We start from the raw sequence: 20,668 nt of genomic DNA, 5'->3' as shown, positions 1-20,668 counted from the left end.
CCTGTTGATTCATTGTCATATAATGATGGATTCATGTTCTTTGAAAAGAGACTGTGTGTTACTATTCCATTCCGATCTTTTGTTTTAAATGAAATTCATTGTCCCCCATATCAAGGTCATAGAGGTATCATCTCTACATTACGCATGTTAACTGAAGATTTTTATTGGCCGCATATGGATGCAGATGTGTCTAATTTTGTTTCTGAATGTTTGATTTGTCAAAGAATAAAGAGACATCATGGTAAACAGTATGGGTTATTAATGCCTTTATCTATTCCATCTAAACCTTGGGAACATATATCTATGGATTTCATTACTGGTTTACCAAATACTAAATCTAATCATGACATGATTTGGACAATTGTAGATAGATTTAGTAAGCAAGCATATTTCATTGCATGTAAGAAAACTTTAACAGCATCACAAGCAGCACAGTTATTTTTGAAAACTGTTTTTACTAACCATGGATTGCCGAAAGTGATTATTTCAGATAGAGATTCTAGATTTTGTAATAATTTTTGGATTACACTGTTTGCAAATCTAGGCACAAAGATTGATTTCTCATCTGCATTTCATCCAGAAACAAATGGACAAACAGAAGCCACAAATAGCACCATTCTAGATCTTTTACGTGCATACACTATCTCTAAACCTCAGACATGGGATACTCATTTGCATTTATTACAGTTTGCTTACAATAATACACCGCACACATCTACAAAGAAAGCACCTTTTGAAGTTATTTATGGATATAGATTATCTACACCTGTTGCATCTCTGTCTAATAGAATACAAAGTGCCGATGATATTGCTGTTATGCATAACACTATTTTTGATGAGGTAAAGGATATGATTGCTAAAGCCCAACAATCATATACCAAACAAGCCAACAAGAAAAGACAAGCCATGAATTTCAAAGTTGATGATTATGTTTGGCTTAGAATAGAAAAGTGTAGACTGCAAAGTGTAGATAGACATCCAGTTGTCAAATTAGCCCCTAGATTCTACGGACCATTTAGAATCATTCATAAGATTAATGACAATGCATTCAAGTTAGAACTGCCATCTCATTGGAAAATTCATAATACATTTCATATTAGTTTATTGAGACCATTTAGAGGACAATTACCTATCCACCCTGTCTATGAAAACCCACCTTTACTAGAAGAAGAGACTGAAATACTTGAACCAGAAGCCATTATAGACACTGACTACATGACCACTAGAACTGGCCGAAGGTATTCTAGATATCTAGTAAAATTTAAGAACCATCCTGTAGAGGAAGCACAATGGATGCACGCTAGAGACTTAAATGCTTTCCCCACTCTGTTAGCTCCACATTGAGCTAATAGCAATTGAGGTCAATTGCTATCCCACCCCGGGGGTATGATGCCAGGAGGCATATTCCACGGTGGATTCCGTGAGGTTTTACGGTGGATTCCGTAAACTTAGATGACCGGGGCTCATACGCAAAGAGGATTCTTTGTGCGAGAAGTTGATGGGGACGCCTGTCCTTTTCGGGCGTTTCATTAATTTAGTGTGTACATGGGTGATTCCATAGCGGGTGATTCCGCAAAATGCATATTAAATTAATAAACGTTTATGAGTTTAGAGTGCGCACTCGTAATAAATTAAGGTTAGGATTTATTTCTAACCAGTTGATTTATTTATGTAGCTGAAGACTGCTAGGTATTCACTTTTGTCGGTTTAATTGTGTTATTTTACTAACGATTGTGAATGCTTCAGTTGATGTGTAGAGATAGCAGCAGTGGCGGAGGAAAGCATTGGAGTCTAGCGGGTTTTCGACCTTTGGACTATATTTTGATAGGCGCCACGCCTATATTTTGTTATGTCTATAGAGACATCGATTATTTATTATTATTTTGTATGCGCTTATGCGCTTGGATATGTTATTTCTATTTGGACATTGAGATTGGGCGTGCCAAACTCTATGGGCACCGTCCATTAGCTTTATTTTCCTATTTTTGGTAGAAAGCAAACTCAAAAGCTAAAAGCTTGTCATATTTTTGTAATTGGGCTATTTTTGAGCATAAAGATTGGAAATATACATTAAATACATGCTTTGTGAAGCGCTCACACAAGGCATGGGGGAGATTGAACCCAATTTGTCTCTTGTCTCATGTCGTGCTTGCTTTTACATTGGTTTTTGTGCTAAAAAGTAGAGTACTTTGTTCTTGGGGACCTTCCGGGATTCACCACGTGAGCTATCTGTGTCCGATCTGCGCACCATTTACAGAGACTTTTAACTTGTACTTGCATGGCTGGGAAGGATTCTATTAAAGTACTAAGTTCTCTAGAAGTAGAAGTAAATTCTTCAACATATTGTTGGAGAGTGCAAGGCTTATAGATTTGTTCGAATTTGTGAGGAGTAACGATATTGGCCTTCTTTAAGGTTTCTGTAAGTGACAGTTTTTGTTCTTGGAAAATCACGAGGATTGGAGAATAGTCATTCCTCAAATTTCTCTTTTTTTTTCCTATTTTTTCCTATTTCTTTACTAGAGCTATCATGAGAACTAAAAGAGTCTAGTTCTATGTTTGAGCCAGAGAAGATATCCTTTTTGTGCTTTGAAATATGGAATGCTTTGGAAATAGAAATAATAGCTTATTAGTAGAAGAAAAATATTTTCAGTTAACTTTGTTATTGAAGGATGAAAAGTGATGAGCATTAAAGGTTTGGATTTGTTCTAGCTCTTCATCATCATCACTTTGTTCTTCTATCCATTATGAAGGGAGAATTTCGATGAGAGCACAAGCAAAGTCGAACCATCGGAGGTGTGAGCTATGGTGGATGGAGTAAGAGAGCAAGAGAGAGAGAGAGACTCAAGATGTGGGAACTCCAATAGTCACAATGTGTGGATGACCTCCCTTATTCTCTTAGTCATTAAAAGAATTAAGAATGAAGTGACAGTGATGGGCACATGCCACCTACAATGCATAGGTGTGCTGACATTATTAGTATAGTAAATATACAGATGGTGTTGACACATGCACCTTTACCCCTAACAACCTCCCACGCATGTGCCCCTGGCAAGGAGAGAACAAGAAAAAAAGCAACAAAGTACAAATGTGCATAAAGTACAATAGGATGAGGAAAGATATTATCTCATCCAATATCCATCAGCTTCCTAAGTGAGATAAAATGCTTCCTTGAGAGACTTTTAGTGAGTAGATTTGTAGAATTTTAGTCAGTTGAGATCTCGACATGCTTGATGGACTTGTCTTCAATGACCTCTTTGATAAAGTGGTAATGCACCTCAATGTGCTTTGTCTTCACATGGAAGACTAGATTTTTAGCTAATTGAATAGCACTCATTAAATTCAATTGCAGTGTAGGGGCCACAACAATAAGGTCAAGGTCTGCGATAAGACAGCCTAATCGAAGAGCCTCCTTGTAAGCCTCAATGGCTGCAACATACTATCTCTCTCTAATAGATAGTGCTATGCATTTTTGTACCGTGGATATCCAAGAAATAGTACCTGTAGGAAAGGTGAAGACATAGCAAGAGGTGGTGGACTTCCTACTATCTACATGTCTTGCATAATCATAGTCAGTGTATCCCATGACTCCTGTATCTTAACTACCATAATGTATGCATATATATGTAGTTCCCTTAAGGTACCTCATGATATCCTTCACGGCATCCCAATGCCACCTACCAAGTGTAGTTACATAGTATACCATAACTTCCATTGCAAATACTATGTTAGGACTAGTGGCTTCATGGCATATATCAAATTGCCTAGTGTAGATACATAAGGGATCTTGGCCATCTTGACCTTATACTCATTAGAGATGGTGAAAAATCAGTCTGACTAACCTTCATATGAGAAGGAAAAGGATAGCCAATAGGCTAACATTCTGCATATAAGATCACACAAGGACCTTCTGGATGTACTCCTTCTATGATAAGTAAAGGAGTCCCTTAGAGCGATCATGCATGATATGTATCCTAAGAATATGTGAGGCCTATTCCATGTCCTTCATCTGAAAGGTTTTCTTGAGCTAACTTTTCAAGGCATCCAACTCACCATAAGTTCTCTCAATTATCAACATATCATCAATATAGAGTACCAAAATCTACCATCATGGGCATTATTCTTGTATAAACACAGATCCATATCATTGTGGGTATATTCCTCTGAATTCATGAAAGCATCAAACTTGTGATACCATTCCCTAAGTGCTTGCTTAAGACCATAAAGGTTGTTTCCCAACTTGTACACCAAGTATTCCCTACCTTTTTTCTCAAAGCCCTTAGGCTATTGCATGTAAATCTCATCATGTAAGTCCTTATGTAGGAAAGTTGTCTTGACATCCATTTGATAGAGGTCCAAATCTAGCTACACAACCAAAGCCAAAACCAAGTAGAGGGCAGTTATCTTAACTATAAGATAGAAAATTACATTGAACTCAATATCATGCTCCTGCATAAAATCCTTAGCAACAACCAATCTAGCCTTGTAGGCTCTGGCTAGGGGCATCCCCAGCAGAGGGCTATGCAGTCTGAGCTTGACTCATTGCATAAGAATCAGGCTTGGGATTTGGTTTCCTTGCCTCAGGGTAAGAAGACTTTGCCATTCAAGTGGTGTACAAGCTGAAAAGTATCCTTGGATACCCCAAGCCGGTATATAAGGCTCGATTGGTTGCTAAGGGTTTTGAGCAGAAGCATGATGTTGACTTTGATGAAGTCGTTTCCAAGATTCCAACTGGGCAGAATCCTGCAGACTTGCTCACGAAGGGCCTCACTACAGAGCGCTTTGCCTTTCTCAGGAGATTGATGGGCATTGGATGAGATGACGTCTTTTTCCTCATCCTGTTGTGCATGTGTACATGTTGTACTGTCTTTTTTCTTTTTTCTCTCTCATTGGGGCAGATTCGCCTTTAAGTGGGAGGTTGTTGGGGTTAAAGACACCTCCGCCTAGCTGCCTGTGTATTACTACACTGACAGTACTCACCGCTGCACACTGCAGGTGGCGGGCGCCCATCACAGTCACTTATTATTTATTCTTTTAGTGACAGTTTGAGTAAAGGAAGGCCCGGATACACATTGTGGTTGTTGGAGTTCCCACTTTTGAGTCTCTCTCTCTCTCGGCTCTTGCTCTCCATTCGCCGTAGCTCTCACCGCCAAGCTTCTTCCTCCTAGGTTCCACTTCCCTTTCACCAATAACCCAATAACCCAAACATAATGGTCATTTTCATGACCCAATAACGCAAAAATAACCACACATACTAAAACTAAGTTCCCATCTTGAAATGCTGCCTTATTTTTGTAGTGAATAGATGTTTGATGATAGGCCCTACTCTTGAGAAGCGCTACCCCCAATCAACCAAAGAAGAAAGTTAACCAACGAATGACCTGACTCTCTTGCTATGGAAATTTCTTGTTTTGGTAAAAGGTGTCGGGACCTAAAATAGGCCTGATAGTATCTCTCACACACTCAAGCTCAAAGACAGACCTTACAAGACCAACCCCCATGGCCTTGTGGCCATGAGCAACTAGTGATAAACTAGGAACTCTCTCTCTAAACCTTGACACATTGTGTTGCAATCATCTCCTAACTGTTTGCCTCGAACTCTAAGCAAGATTTCCCAAACAGAAGGTGCCTAGTACACCATACAAATGTAACACAAAGGCACGTCCTCGGCGATTGATTGTTGCATCCTCCAAATATGAGCGACCTACCTAATCAGGGATTTGACATGCCGGTCCTTGTCTTTTAACACAAACATAGAACTTACTCTCTACTCATCCTCACTAGAACCTTTGAGCCCTCAAAACTAATAAGCTTGGATCTCCTTACCCACTTAGTTAGTAAAGAAACCAATTGCTATGCAATGTGTATGCATAAAGATGCTTGAAGTGCACAAGTATTTTTAGTGTATGCATAAAGATGCTTCAAGTGCACAAGTATTTTTAGTGTAATAAAATAAGAAGTGGGTGTAGCAAACAAGCTTTTATATCATTTCATGACTCTTTATTATTGCATCGATGTTGTACCATTCCAAAAGCATTGAGTGTTCCTCACTCATGCTACTTTTGGGTATATATTTCATACATAATCTCCCTAGATATGATATAAAAATAACAAAACACCATCCTCAACATTATTCACCAAAATTTGAAAATTCTTTCATTTAGATCACTATGCATGGCATCGAGGCCAACCTTGTACTACTAACATGCATGTTTTGCACTCAAAAACCTTAATTTTCTAAAAAATTAAAAAGAAAATGGTGATTTTTTTCATTTCTAGGATTAGTAGACCATTTTGGTGTTTCCCTATTTATTGCTATTTTTATTACTATTTTTACTATTTCTGTTAAATTTTAGCTATTTTATTCATAAAAATCAAAAGAACTAAGAACAACCAATGTTAAGTGCTGATAATTATCTTCATACCTTTCTTTATATAAATTTAAAATATTTTTTAATTGGATATTATTTGTTATAAAAATAAGGCCACTTACTCGTTGACCACTTATACATTGTGATATGAACGAGATGTTGGGTGGTTTCCAAGGCTGCTAACTCTTACCATAACTGCTAAAAACGTGCTTAAGAAGCCTCCACGGAGACTAGAAATATGCCACAAATCACTTCTTTCACATAACTCTCGCTTCTCCCTCTCTTTGAGAGAGAAAGACTAAAAAATCAGTATTCTTATTTCTTTGTAATACAAAGGCAGCTACTCATTTGATTGCCATGGCCTCCAGATATAAGTGACCTACCCTATTAGAGATTTGACCTACCAATCCTCGTCTTTTAACACAAACATAGCAATTACTCTCCACTCATCCTCACTAGAACCCCCTTTGAACCCTCAAAACTAATCACCTTGGATCTCCTCACTCACTTGGTTAATAAAGAAACCAATTGTTATGCAATGGTGTATGCATAAAAATGCTTCAATGCATAGTGTTCATGAGAGTATATAATAATTTTCAATGCAAGAAAACAAGAAGTGGGTGCATCAAATAAGCATTTATACCATTTCATGACTTTTAACTATGTATTGCATGATGTGGTACACGTCTCAAAAGCACTGAGTATTCCTAATCACTCGTGCTATTTTTGGATACATATTTCATGTATAATCACCCTAGATATCTTGTATAAATAATTAAATACAATTCTAAGTATTATTCATCAAATTTTGATATGTTCTTTCATTTAGATCACTATGCATCTCACTGGAGCCAATTCTGTGCTACCAATAAACTTTTAAGAAAATTTAAAAAGAAAAGTGTGGTAATTTTTCATTTCTAGGTTTACTAGACCATTCTTAGTGTTTTTCTTATTTTGATATTTTATTTTTTACTAATTATTTATTTTTCTTAAGTTTTGATCATTTTATTCATAATTTTTTAAAAAATTAGAACAACCAATATTAAGTACTAATAGTTGTCTTCATACCTTTCTTTATGTGCCTTTAAAACAAATTTTCAATTGGATATTATTTGTTATAAAAACTAGGCCACATACTTGTTGATTGCCTATACACCATGACACAAATGAGATATTGAGCTGTTCCCAAGGCTGCTACTGCTTACCATAGCCACTAATACACTTGAGGAGCCCTCCACAAAGACCAAAAATATACCACAAATCATTTCTTTCACATAACTTTCACATCTCTCTCTCTTTTTCACCCATCCTCCTTCTCTCATAAGAATAGCCATTATGTAAGACAAAAGGGAGGAGAGAGGAAAACAAAAAGTTATCATTCTTATTTCTTTGATTCATCATGAGAGAGTGGTGTTATCATGTAGAGCTTGGCGAGGAGGCTCCAATTATGTATTTAAAAGTGCCAAAAGGCAAAGATTTGTGAAAAGGAGAAAAAGAAATCAAGAACCATAATATTGTTTTTTGCTTTTGTGCGTCTCTTTTCTCCTTCTTCCTCTCTTCAAGACGATTATGTACATTAAATTCCCACTTGATTATGCCCACTTGATTTTGGGGTGTCTCGTGGCCTTAAATTCCATCCCAAATACACAAAATTAATGCCCAAGTGATGACTCGAAATATTCGTAATATCTATTACAAGTAGAGCCTTGCCTATCAATTGTATTGACTAAAGCAACTCATGGGCCTTCATATGAAGGAGAGGGATTCCATGTCTACCCATTTAAATGATTTCATTATATTTTCAACCACTTGTCTTTGCATGGGATTGACTTTAAGGATAATCTTCCTCCCTTCTTCTTGCTGGTTACATTGCCTAATTCACAAGACATATATACTATTATGTATGTGAATTTGCTTGTTGATGGGTTGAAATTGAATGATGTAAAGGGTGCATTATCAAATGAAGAGATTAATAAAAAGAATGTTGATTCTTCCTATAGTTCTCATTCTTTAATAGCCAGAGGTAATAATGATAAGAGTGGTAATGACCACCATCAGAGAGACTCTTAGAAGTCTCATTCTCAATCATGTGGATAGTCTCATAATAAGTCTCCAACCATAAGCTTGCATTGACTTGTCACTATTGCGGAAAGCATGGTCATATTCAGTCATAGTGCCATAAACTACATGATGACCAATGCAAGAAAAGGAAAAGGATAAAGTGCATGAAAAGAATGATGACCGCAATATTGTCCATGGCAAGTCCAATGTCAAGATTAAAGAGATTAATGTCATGTAGACTAATTCTAATTATGACTACATACTTGCACCTCTTCTCTTGATACTTCATAGTTGATTGATGCCTCTTCTACCTATATTCAATATTGGTTGCTTGATTCAAGGGCTTCATTTCATGTCATCCCTCATCTAGAGTGGTTCCACTTCCATCATAGCATGATAGGATCTATCAAATTGGGTAATGACTTAGCATTGGATATTGTTGGTATTGGAGATGACTAGCTATAGTTTGCTTGAGGCAGTATGTGATGCTTTGCATGATGTACTCATGTTTCACCTTTGACCAAAAGCCTACCTTTTGCTAGATAATTGGATGATGTAGGTTACGTTGTATCATTTGGAAATTCCTTATGCAAGATTACCTATGGGAATCTTGTTCTAGCATGAGGTGCCAAGCCTAGCACTCTTTATCCCTTACTTGTATCTAGGTCTATCAACCATGTTTTGGAAGTGGCTATAGTACTCCATGTATCGTCATGGCATCATCATCTTCAATAGATATCATTAAAGAGAATGAAAATGCTTACCTATTTATAGTATCCTTTGCCCCTTAACTATAAATATTTTGATTCTTGTTATCATTGTCTTTATGGTAGACAGACACATAGTTCACATAAGAAGCCTGGTATTACGCACATGGGTGAGCCTTTGGCCCTTATTCATTTTGATGTTTGTGAACCTATGCCCTGCAAGTCATTAGGTGACATGAAGTACATTGATGATTACTCGCATAAAGTTTGGACATATCCCATAAAGCAAAAACCAAAAGTCTTGGCTATGTTTTAGCATTGGCTTGCTTTTGTTGAGAACCAATCTAGGTATAGGAGGCTGAAGTACTTACAATCTCACAATGGGGGAAGAGTATGTACCAAAAGCCTTTGAGTAGTTTTGTGATAAGAGGGTCATTAGGAGTCAATTGATCACCCCATACACCCCACCCCAAGAGTGGCAATCATCCCTATGCATAGCCTCATCATAAGTGAGAGGCTCTCTTGCATCTGTAACCAGTACATAATCCAAAGAGGGCGCAAAACGATCAAGAGGACATCTATATCTAGTAGAACATCTCAACCCAGGCGTTGTTGCATGACTAACATCCTATCTAGCATCAACATGTCTAACATCTGGGCCATGAGCATCAGATGATGCTGCACGCTATCTAGCTGGCCGTGAAGTGGGCTGAACGGGAGCAGGTGGCTCCTCCTAAAAGATAACTCTGTGTACTTCGACCACTTTTTTAGGCTGCATATGCATTTTGTCATCATGAAAGATGACATCATGGCTGCGAATCACTTTTTGCACCTGTGGATCCTATAGACGGTAACCCATCTCTCATGCATCTCCATAGCCAATGAAAATGCATTTGACACTTTTAGGATCCAGCTTATTGCGTTTTTCCTTAGGCACATAGCAGAATGCTTCACATCCAAAGATATGCAAATGATCATAAGAGGGGGGCTTGCCTGCCCATATCTCCTCTGCAACCTAAAAGTCAATGCCACTGTTAGGCGACCTGTTAATGAGATGCACTGCAGTAGTAATTGCCTCAATCCAAAAGTGCTACGGTAAGCCAGCCTGGCTAAGCATGCTACGGACCCTTTCCTGAATGGTCCTATTCATGTGTTCAGTCATACCATTCTAGGGAGGGGTGTAAGGGGCGGTCAACCGATGCTTAATACCCCATTCATCACAAAACTATTCAAAAGCACATGATACATACTCACCCCCATTATCTGACCTTAGGTATTTTAGCCTTTTCCCAGACTAGTTCTCTGTCAATGCAAGAAGCCAATGCTGAAATGTGTCTAAGACATCGGATTTTCTCTTTATGGGATAAGCCCAAACCTTGCGTGAATAATCATCTATGAAAGCAACAAAGTACTTTGCCCCACCAAGTAACTAACAGGGCATGGACCCACATACATCTAAGTGGACAAGAGCCAAGGGCTCACCCATGCATTTCTTACCAAACTTTTTATGCGTATTCCTAGTCTGCCTGCCATACAAAGAATGATCACAAGAATCAAAATGCGAAGAGTCAAAAGACGGAAGATACTATAAAGCACGTAGCATTTTCACTCCTTTAAAAGACATATGCCCCAAACAAGCATGCCAAAGGGATACATGGGGGATAGAACCTACATACAAAACATGATCCAATGTAGCTCCAGATACAAGTAAGGGATAGAGGCTGCCAGACTTGGCACCTCTTACAAGCACAAGCCTGCCATGAGTAATCTTCCATGCAGAGTCTCCAAAAGACACAAAATACCCTGCATCATTAAGCTGTCCAGCTGACATAAGGTTGCGAGTCAACGCAGGTACATGGCGTACATCATGCAAAACAAAAGAACTACTAAAAGAAAATTGCAGCCTAACATCTCCAATGCCCACAATGTCAAGAGACATGTCATCACCAAGACACACAGAACCAAACATGGTACGATAGGTATGAAACCAATCTCTACAAGGTGTCACATGAAATGATTCACCCGAATCCAAGAGCCAACACTACGTATACATAGAAAGTATCTCAAAAGCCTGTAAGGCATTGCATGAAGAAGCTGCAAGTATGTAATCGTCATCTGAATCAGTGGCCTGTATGACATTAATCTCTTCTATCTTCACACTGGACTTTGCAGGTATAAAACTACGCTCAGAATACTTTTCCTGCACTTTTTCTTTTCCCTTTTCCTTGTGCTTGTCATCGGACATCTTACGGCACTGTAGCCTAATATGTCCTGCTTTCCCACAGTAATGACATGTAAGATCATACTTCCGTCCACGGGACTTACTGCGACCATGTGACTTGGACCTAGACTTTTGAGAGTCCATGCTTTTATGATCATTATCATGCATGCCATGTCTGCCACCTCTAACAACCAATGCATGTGAAGAGTGGGAAGCATCATTATTTCTCCTGTTGATTTCCTCAATCAATAAAGTACTCTCAACATCTTCGATTTTCAGCCCATCCAGCTTGTTCGTGCATATGGCAATAAGTAAGACATCCCATGATTTAGGCAAGGTGCCAAGCAGAAACAATGGGTGCAAGTTGTCTTTGAACTCAATACCCTGTGACAACAGACCCTTCATGACAGCATAAAACTGACTAAAATGAGATGAAAGGGAGGTCCCCTTCTTCATGCGAAGGTCCATTAACTGCTTTAGCCAATACATCTGTGATGCAAGACTCTGCTACACATAAAGCTCGTGAATCTTCTCCCATAAATCCCATGCAATCTTATTTTCATCTTCAAAAACATTATGATGTACCTCTTCTGAGAGTGACAAGATAATGGTAGACTTGCATAGCTCATCAACTTCCATCCAAACATTGTCATCCATATCCTCAGGTTTAACACCCTTGAAATGCAAGGGTTTAATCTGCAATTTCTACACCAAAACCTGCCATATCTAAGACTTCCAATACCCATAGTTGGTACCATCCAACTTGGCAATGTTAAAGAGAGCTGTGTCTTTCAGATGACCAGCCATGCTGTCCCAAATCAAAGCAAAAAAGCAAAATTGTAGGTTGTTGTAATCAGCAAAAAATGCACTAAAACCACTGCTAAAACTAACTGAAAGAATAGATATCACCAAGAGAAGCACCTGTCCACCAAATATGACCAAAATAACCTTAAATTGTAAGCATTACCCTCATAGAAGTGCTCAAAATCTACAGATTTTAGCTTGCTATAATAAATGATAGCAGTATGTAAAATTGTCCCAAAATGAAGCAGTCACTAATACATATGTCACTGCAATTGCCAGGTAGCAAGATACATCCAACAGTAAGTGTCAAGGAGCAAGGAAGTGCCAAGAACTGTCAAACCAATAACCTGTCAGGAAAGAGACATCTCATAGGTCTAGAAGTCATGCATGTAATGGGTCTCAAGGTAAGAGAAGGGACCAAGTACAAACACAAATGATAGAGCAAGAAGCTCAATACATAACCATCCAAGATGCATATAAAATTGACAAACCTGTGACAGAGATAGGTGCCTACCCCAAAAGGTGTATCAAATTAGCCCACTATAGACTAACTACAGACATAAAGCTCTCAAGAGAGCAAATGCATGTAACTGTCCCATAAGCTCAAGCTCAAGTGTAACAAAGACTTTATGTACATCCAAATATACCAAGAGGCTCCCACTGGAAGTAAAGTCAAATGCAAAGAGAGCAATCAACGCTCTAATACAACAAATACATAGCATTAGACATGTGAAATCCCAGTAGGGTACATCCGGAGCATAAATCCGAAGCTATCTCAGACCCGTAAAGCATAAGCCTGAAAGCATTCAAAGAGCATGTAACTAACAACCAAATGTAATGCCTAGTAGGTCCAAAATGCTCAGATACATCTGAAGACGAAGCTCCAAGTAACTATCAAGCATGGGCAAACCAAATGGCATCTATATTTGACCAAAGCATAAATGCAAGAAGCCTAAATGTCAAGCAGTGACAATAGGCATAAACCGGTCCAAAGCATGCCAACTGAAGCCAAATGCCATTGAATGACGACCAAGGCGGAGCCTATTCCAAGCTCAAAAAGCATTCCGAAACCAAGAAGAAGCATTTGACAATCTCCAAGTACATCGGTATGATCATTCAAACCTCCAATAAGCACCGTGTATCCAAGAACCAATGCATACACCAAGTAAATGAGCTTCAGCCCACTGTATTATAGCAAGCAATTTACTGTTAAATGAAGCTCAAACAGTGCTCAAATCTACTCCAAATCAGTCCCAAAGCATAGACATAGCATCCCATAACATCCGAGCATCACTAGGCATCATATAGGCATCAAACGGGCAATGCTAAGAAGCATCAAACAGTAAATGTCAAGTGCTGCTATGTTTTGATAGTCCTAGGACTGTGTATACAGCAAGGGCTGAAGGGAGAAGCACTTGAATCGATCATCGGGAGCCAAGCACTAATGCCGGGGAGTCCAACAATGAGCAGGAAGGTTGCCAAGAGTGTCGGGAAGCCGAGGAAGAGCAGGGAAATGCCAGGAGCAGGTCAGCCTAGCCCCCTAAAAATGCACCGCAATTTGCGCTGGCTATTCCTAGGGGCTGGGGGGTCTTCGACAGTGCTCAAGGGCACTTGGCAATGTCGAGGGGGCTCCAATGCAGCCCTAGAAAAAGCCAATGAAAGTCCAAAATCTCAGGGAGGAGACGGGAGATCAAAACATACCTGCAAATGAAGGTGCCATGGCTGCCATTGAAGCTCGCGTTGAAGCTCTTCAAATTCGAGCTAAAGAGAATGTCGGGCAAGCTCTAATGCCTTTGCTCTGATACCAGTTGAAAGGGAAGTGGAACCCAGGAGGAAGAAGCTTGGCAGTGAGAGCTATGGCAGATGGAGAGCAAGAGCCGAGAGAGAGAGAGAGAGACTCAAAAGTGGGAACTCCAACAACCACAATGTGTTGCCGGGCCTTCCTTTATTCAAATTGTCATTAAAAGAATAAAGAATAAGTAACTGTGATGGGCACCCGCCACTTGGAGTGTGCAGTGGCGGGTACTATCAGTGTAGTAATACACGGGCAGCCAGGCGGAGGGCCTTTACCCCCAACAATTGGGTGCTAGGAATCTACCAATCATAGAAGTCATGATTGTGATCTAAGTTAGCGAGCATTCATGTTATCAAGGCAGACAATGAACTCACAAATATATGACATGAGATCATCTAGGAATGAATGTCCATTGAAGCGATTGACGATGTGGATTTCTTCTTCAAATAGCAACTTGTCAAGCAATGGGTGGTGAAAGTAACTCCTTGGGAGGAGATAGTGCACGAGACTCAATCATGGCATGAAGAGATGTGGTCTCGCAGTGGGTAAGATCATACTTGAGGAAGCTTACAATCTTTCAATGTTCAATAGTGGTGATGATCTTGATGCCAATCATTGCAACCTCATGTCAACAGGAATACCATGTGTTCTAGAAATGAGTGGTAGATCCACATAGATGTTCAAAGCTATTGATAGTGTGAGGATCCTTATGAATTGTATTCCTCACATAAGTTTGAAGTAATTAAAATTTTTCTAGTTTTTTCTAGGGGATCTCTTGCATTAATTGATCTAGGACTATCAGGCTTTTGCAAAATAGATGTTCATGTTCTTTCCATGTAGGATGCCATTGAGATGCTAGTACACGCTTATCAAGGTCAACTAATTTGAGGTCCATGAGAGAAAAGAGTTTGGCAAAAGTGCCAAATGTGGAGTCTAGTTTGACAAAGAAATCCATAATTGACTTGTTAGAGATTACCAACAAATATTTAGCCATTCTGTAGATTAAGAAACATTTGTGTGGTCTCTTAAGGATGGTTAGCAGCAGCGGGGGTTGATGTTTGCTAATTTAATTTGGAGCAGACATATGAAGTTCAGATAGAGCATCCTCTTCTAAAGGGAGTGTATATCTTTCCAAGTGTGTAGGTCAAGTGGGTACTAACAATTCTATTGAATGACATTGTTGGTCCTCTAGAGGGGGTAAAGTATGTAGAGAAGGGTAGGTTAAGGAGAAGCATGGTTTAGTGAGAGATGGGTGGGCCATGGACTCAATGAAAGTTGGGCTAGGAGGAGTAGTGCAAGGAAGTAATCTGGGTCCAAGCATGGGTTTTTAAGCAACCAAAGGTTTGAACATCCCACATAGTAGCCTTGCACTTCTAAGAGAAATTTTGAATCCCAATGCATGTGGGAATTTGTTGGCTTATTGTGGTAGTGTGAGGGCTTATGCTGGTGTTTGTGTATTATACGAGATATGGAGGCATGGAAGGATGTTTTAGGTCACCACTGCCATTATGAGGGTGTGTTAATAGTTTCCTGATGGTGTCAGTGGTTGGTTGTGGAGGAGTTGGGTCAAGAAGTTATTGGTATGGGATATTGGGGATAAAGGCACCTATGCCCAACTACCCATGTAATCATTACACTGATAGTATCCACACACCTATATACTATAGGTGGTGAGTACCCATCACTATTACTTCATTCCTTATTCTTTCAATGACATTTGAATAAGGGAAGCCTAATCACATATTGTGATTATTAGAGTTCCCACATCATCTCTCTCTCTCTCTCTCTCTCTCTCTCTCTCTCTCTCTCTCTCTCTCTCTACCATAGCTTTTGGTTTGCTCTTACTTTCGCTTGTGTACTTTCACTCGGGCTCCACCTTACAACTAGTATCAGAGCCAACCATTTGAGGAGCTTCTTCATGCTTTGCTTCAATCCAGATTCAGAGCTTCAACTCAAGGTCATATGGTAGCTATTGTTTCTTCCTCTTGACGTATGCATTGAGTCTTTCCTTCTTCTAGCTTATTCCAACTTGCTCTATGCTTATTGAGGAGCTTTCCAAGGCTTAGCTAAGCCTTGTTAAGTGCTTATTGAGCTAAGGAGTAGCCATGTTATCCATTAAGTCCTGGACAACTATGGTAGCTTGGGAGCACTGTCATATTTTGGCCATAACTTTTATACTTTTTAGTCTCCCTTTCACACAAAACAGAAGAGTTCTATTTTGGACAGCAAATAGTAAATTCCATAATGCATGTTTGATGCTTTAGGAATGCTATTTTGGTGCATGACTGATATGGTTATGATGTTGGGACTGATATGAGCTTAAAATAGCTCAAATTTCACTATCATTTCAATGCTATAATAATAGGGCAACAAGCATGTATTTGTGAAAAGCTTATACTCAATGCTCATGATGCTTTAGAGGATACTCACTGGATATACCGCTACTTCTATTGCTATGTATACTTCCTAATATGCTATGGCATGCTTTTGAGTTGAGATTTGGGTTCCATTGCATTGACCTTGGCTGTGGTTGTATGCCTTGGTTACTTCAATGGTTTACGCATTTATGGACTTGAAGAATCTATTGAGTTTTATGCTCTCAATTTATGCTTCATGTATCTTGAATACTCGAATATCATGTACTTGATGTTTTGAGCTCATTTGGCATTCGATTTTGTTCCAATGGGAGTTACTTGTGCTACTTTGGATGCTAAATACAGCTTTGGATTTGTGTAGTTGAGCTTGATCTTACTTTCATCGAGATCATGAGACACTCACTTCACGTAAATGTTGTCTTGATATGTATTGGATGTAGTTACGCTACAATGTACTGATTTGATCACTTACTTTGGACCTAGCACTTATGTCTGTTACTGTGTTGTCAGTGTTATTTATATACTTGACTATGTAGTATTGAGCTTTACACAATGGATTATGCATTTGGCAGCTCTCCTCTCTTTACCATTAGATCTTATATATTCATGATGTTTATGCCTACTGTATATGTATGGTTACTAACACGATGCAATTGTGACGGCCTTCAATGCCACTTTTTCCTTGTCTTTCTTTCTTGTTGCTCATACCTAATTGTTGCTATATTATTGTAGTTTATTACAACAACCTACCATTTCAATTTTATGTATTCTATGTTAGGATAGTCACTTGGATTTGATAGTTAGTTAATTACAGAGTGAACAGCTTATCTTTTTGGCAGTTTCTCTTGCTTGGCCCTTGATTTGGCTAAGATTTTCGGGTTGTTTTGCTGTCATTTATAATAGCCTATTTATATTGGATTATACTTTCATCCCTTGTATTATGGTTGGTGGATCGAATGACAATGCTATCTTTAACATTGAGAAGTTGCATGGCACAAATTACAACTATTTAAAGGCACAAATCTTGCAGAATCTAGTGCTGAAATTGTAGATTAAGACATTGAGACATGTGTTGAGATTTATGCAATCACACTTCTAAGACAACCTCTTTGTATGGAGCAGTATGGCAAGGGACATGCAATAGCTTAGGAGAAGTTCCCTTTATCCCATATGCACAATGAGAAAGTGGTACCATCCTACAACTATAAAGTAATGTACTTGACAATCATTTGGAGCTGAATGCTAATGTACTTTGTACTTTTAGTCTTGTCTCTCTATTCAAGATTGTGTTAATGAGTCCAAGATAATCTATCTTGGAACTTAATTCACTTGAGTAGCAGTCAATGTTGTGTCTAGTCTCAATCCTCATGCTTCTTGTCATTGACTTTCATCCTCCATAGCTACATCCCTTGCTCAAGGATTTGTGTTTCTCAACATGGTATCAGAGCCATGGTGAGCTAGGTTTAGCTCAGCTCACTACTACTCCGATTCCCCACAACATCCAATTACCTCAACTCCATAAGAATCTTTCGTCTCTCACTTCATTTTCACTCTACCATTCTTAACCTCCATACCCAATAGCACCTACCTCTGTTGGAGTAGCCATAACTCATCAAAGAGGTCACATCTCTGCAACCTTTCTTATTGGAAGTTATTTTTTAAGTAACTTCCTGGTACAAAATTCAAGGATAATGATGTGCATCATGCCTAGGAAGATAGGCCATCTCCAATATATCTCTTCATTCCACTCCTACCTATTTGGTAATCCTCATATATGCACTAATCATCCTGCAAGTCCACCCAATCCTCGCATTCTCCAAGCAAAGTTTGTATATCCCCCTCTCCATCTACCCGTACATGAACCTATCAGACAAAGTCATCAACTCTTCATCTAGCTTGAAATCATCACAAACATACTATTAGATAGGGATATTGTGATTTACCTATAAAGAAGTCTCCATGCTACTAACTCTTCATCTAGCTTGAAATCATGGAAGACAGTGCAAAACATTTTACTCTCTCTCTTTATCTTTTGTGTGTACTAAAAGAACAAATTGTATTCCACTCGAATGTTATAATAGTCCTCCCGACTCAAGATTAATCTCCTTCCGATGTCTTGCAACATGGCCCACAAGGTCTCTTGCCTCACCCAACTTCAAAAAGGTGCATTTTTATCTACTCAAATTAAAGTTATGTCATTTAATAATAATGTGTTAGCAAACTCACGATATAGATAGTATAGATGAACAAGAATAACCTACATACATGCATGCCCATCAAGGTTCAAATTCTTCTATCAAAACTCTCCATGGCCTTCAATATCCTTACGTGATGTGCCTCATTTAGCTTTGAGGACGTCAATGTGTATACTCTCTTGTCGTTCAAAACACCCCTTATGTTGGAGCCCCACTCCAAGCATGAGACATGCTTGCAATGATAAAAACATTGTTACTTTGAACCAACATAGTTTGAATATATATGACATGCAAGTATAGAGAGTAGCAACTTACTAATACAACTTTTCTTTTAGGCTAGGGTCTGCAACTCTTAGTAAACATCAAGTTTTCTTAATGAGCTTTTCATTAACACTGTAGTACACCTCACCTTGCTTGCTTCTAAACTTAGAGTCAGAGAGCTACATCCATATTTATTTGACTGGCCACAATGCCATATCATACTCATCATGCACTTGATAATTAAGGATTTTATTATTGGGTTGATGAAAAATGCAATAGGACAAAAGGAATAGTTAAATTAGCTTGAACAACTATCTATCTTTCATATGATAGGGGGCAAGAGCGATAAGCTATGCCTTATACCATGCATGAATGGGTGTTAGCTTTCTATGCACTTGTACCCATGTCTTTGCATCATCAGTTAGCTTGTTAAAAATAGATGTGTGATTAGCTTGCCCTAGCATTCTTGCTTCACAAACAAGGTCTAGATACAAGGTATAGACAAATCTCCTTTGTGCCAACCTATTTACATTCTATACCAGGATCTCAAAACATTTATTTAGGAGGGTGACAATTAGCCCATAAAGGCATTCCGAGCATGTGAGAAAATGATCCATCGCATACCTATTTGTATGAGATATAGCTAATATTCATAGAATCATTAGAGACTCCAAGACACCAGTGCAAGGTGGTTGATAATTCAATTATATAAAAGTGGGACCCCCATTGGCTAAAGAAGGATGAGGAGTTTAAGGTAGAAATCAACAGCACCGATTGGGTCTTTTTGTCAAATTGCATGTTTTATATTTGAGATGGCAATTATTAGCTCACAACATGGATAAATGAGATACACACCATGTGGGTGCCCCTAGACCATAGGCCCTTCACATTTTCCAATGTGTTTGTTGCCTCCTTCATTGTAGCATCTTTGATTATTTGCAATAGCCTTTCCATATAACACGAGGCAACATGTGCGTGTTGATTGTCACCTCATGAAAGTGACAAGTGTGGCAGAGAGTGTATGTAAAGACATTCTTAGTAATACCACAAGTTGGCTTGGCTAGTGTGGCCTACTAAGCCTACTAAAAACTACACTATGCACAATCTGTGTCATTGTGAAGCTTGCAAGGTTACATCTCACTGACTTCAAATTTTTGCCATCAAAGGGAAGCAACTATGCTACGCTTCCCTTTGCTCACAAAAAATCAATCAACCCATTTGCTCAATGCATAGTGATGTATCTCTATGTAAGCAAGCTGTGAAGCATCCAAGTATATGAGTATATAAAAGTGCTCAACAATGTGAGAACCTTGTGTTCATAGAGTTGCTAGAGGAAGTAATGAGGTATTTTGTAAAAATACTATCCAATAGTAGCTTCCTACTTATTATTTGTATTAGCCACAACACCATCAAGTTTTTCCACCTATAGTGAATTCTTGGCCATGAAGGTGTAAGAGAGAATGACAGTAGCAAAATGTGAAGCAATGTGCAGGCATGAAGTGCAAGAGTGAAAGAAACAAGGGGGGAGAGAGAGAGAGAGAGAGAGAGAGAGAGAGAGAGAGAGAGTGTGTGTGTGTGTGTGTGTGTGTGTGTGTGGACTCCATGATTTGGTATGTACCAACAATGTGTTAGTACACAAAGATTAAAGAATGTATTTATACTTTAGGGTTTACGGGTTTTACCCACGAGGTAATACACGGGAAGTGAACAAAGGGCGTTTATACTTTAGGGTTTACAAGTTTTAACCACAAGGGTGCATGCACATGTACAAATAAATAATACACATGTTATATGAGTGTTATATACTAGAAGTGAACAAAGGGACTTTACACCCAACAACCTCCCACTTAAAGGTCCGAAGTGAACCTTTAACCAACTCCC

Source organism: Lygodium microphyllum, chromosome 25, assembly GCF_053477565.2.
Source record: "Lygodium microphyllum isolate KBCC chromosome 25, Lygodium_microphyllum_v1.1.10, whole genome shotgun sequence".
Taxonomy (NCBI): Eukaryota; Viridiplantae; Streptophyta; class Polypodiopsida; order Schizaeales; family Lygodiaceae; genus Lygodium; species Lygodium microphyllum.
This window is presented reverse-complemented; position numbering follows the sequence as displayed.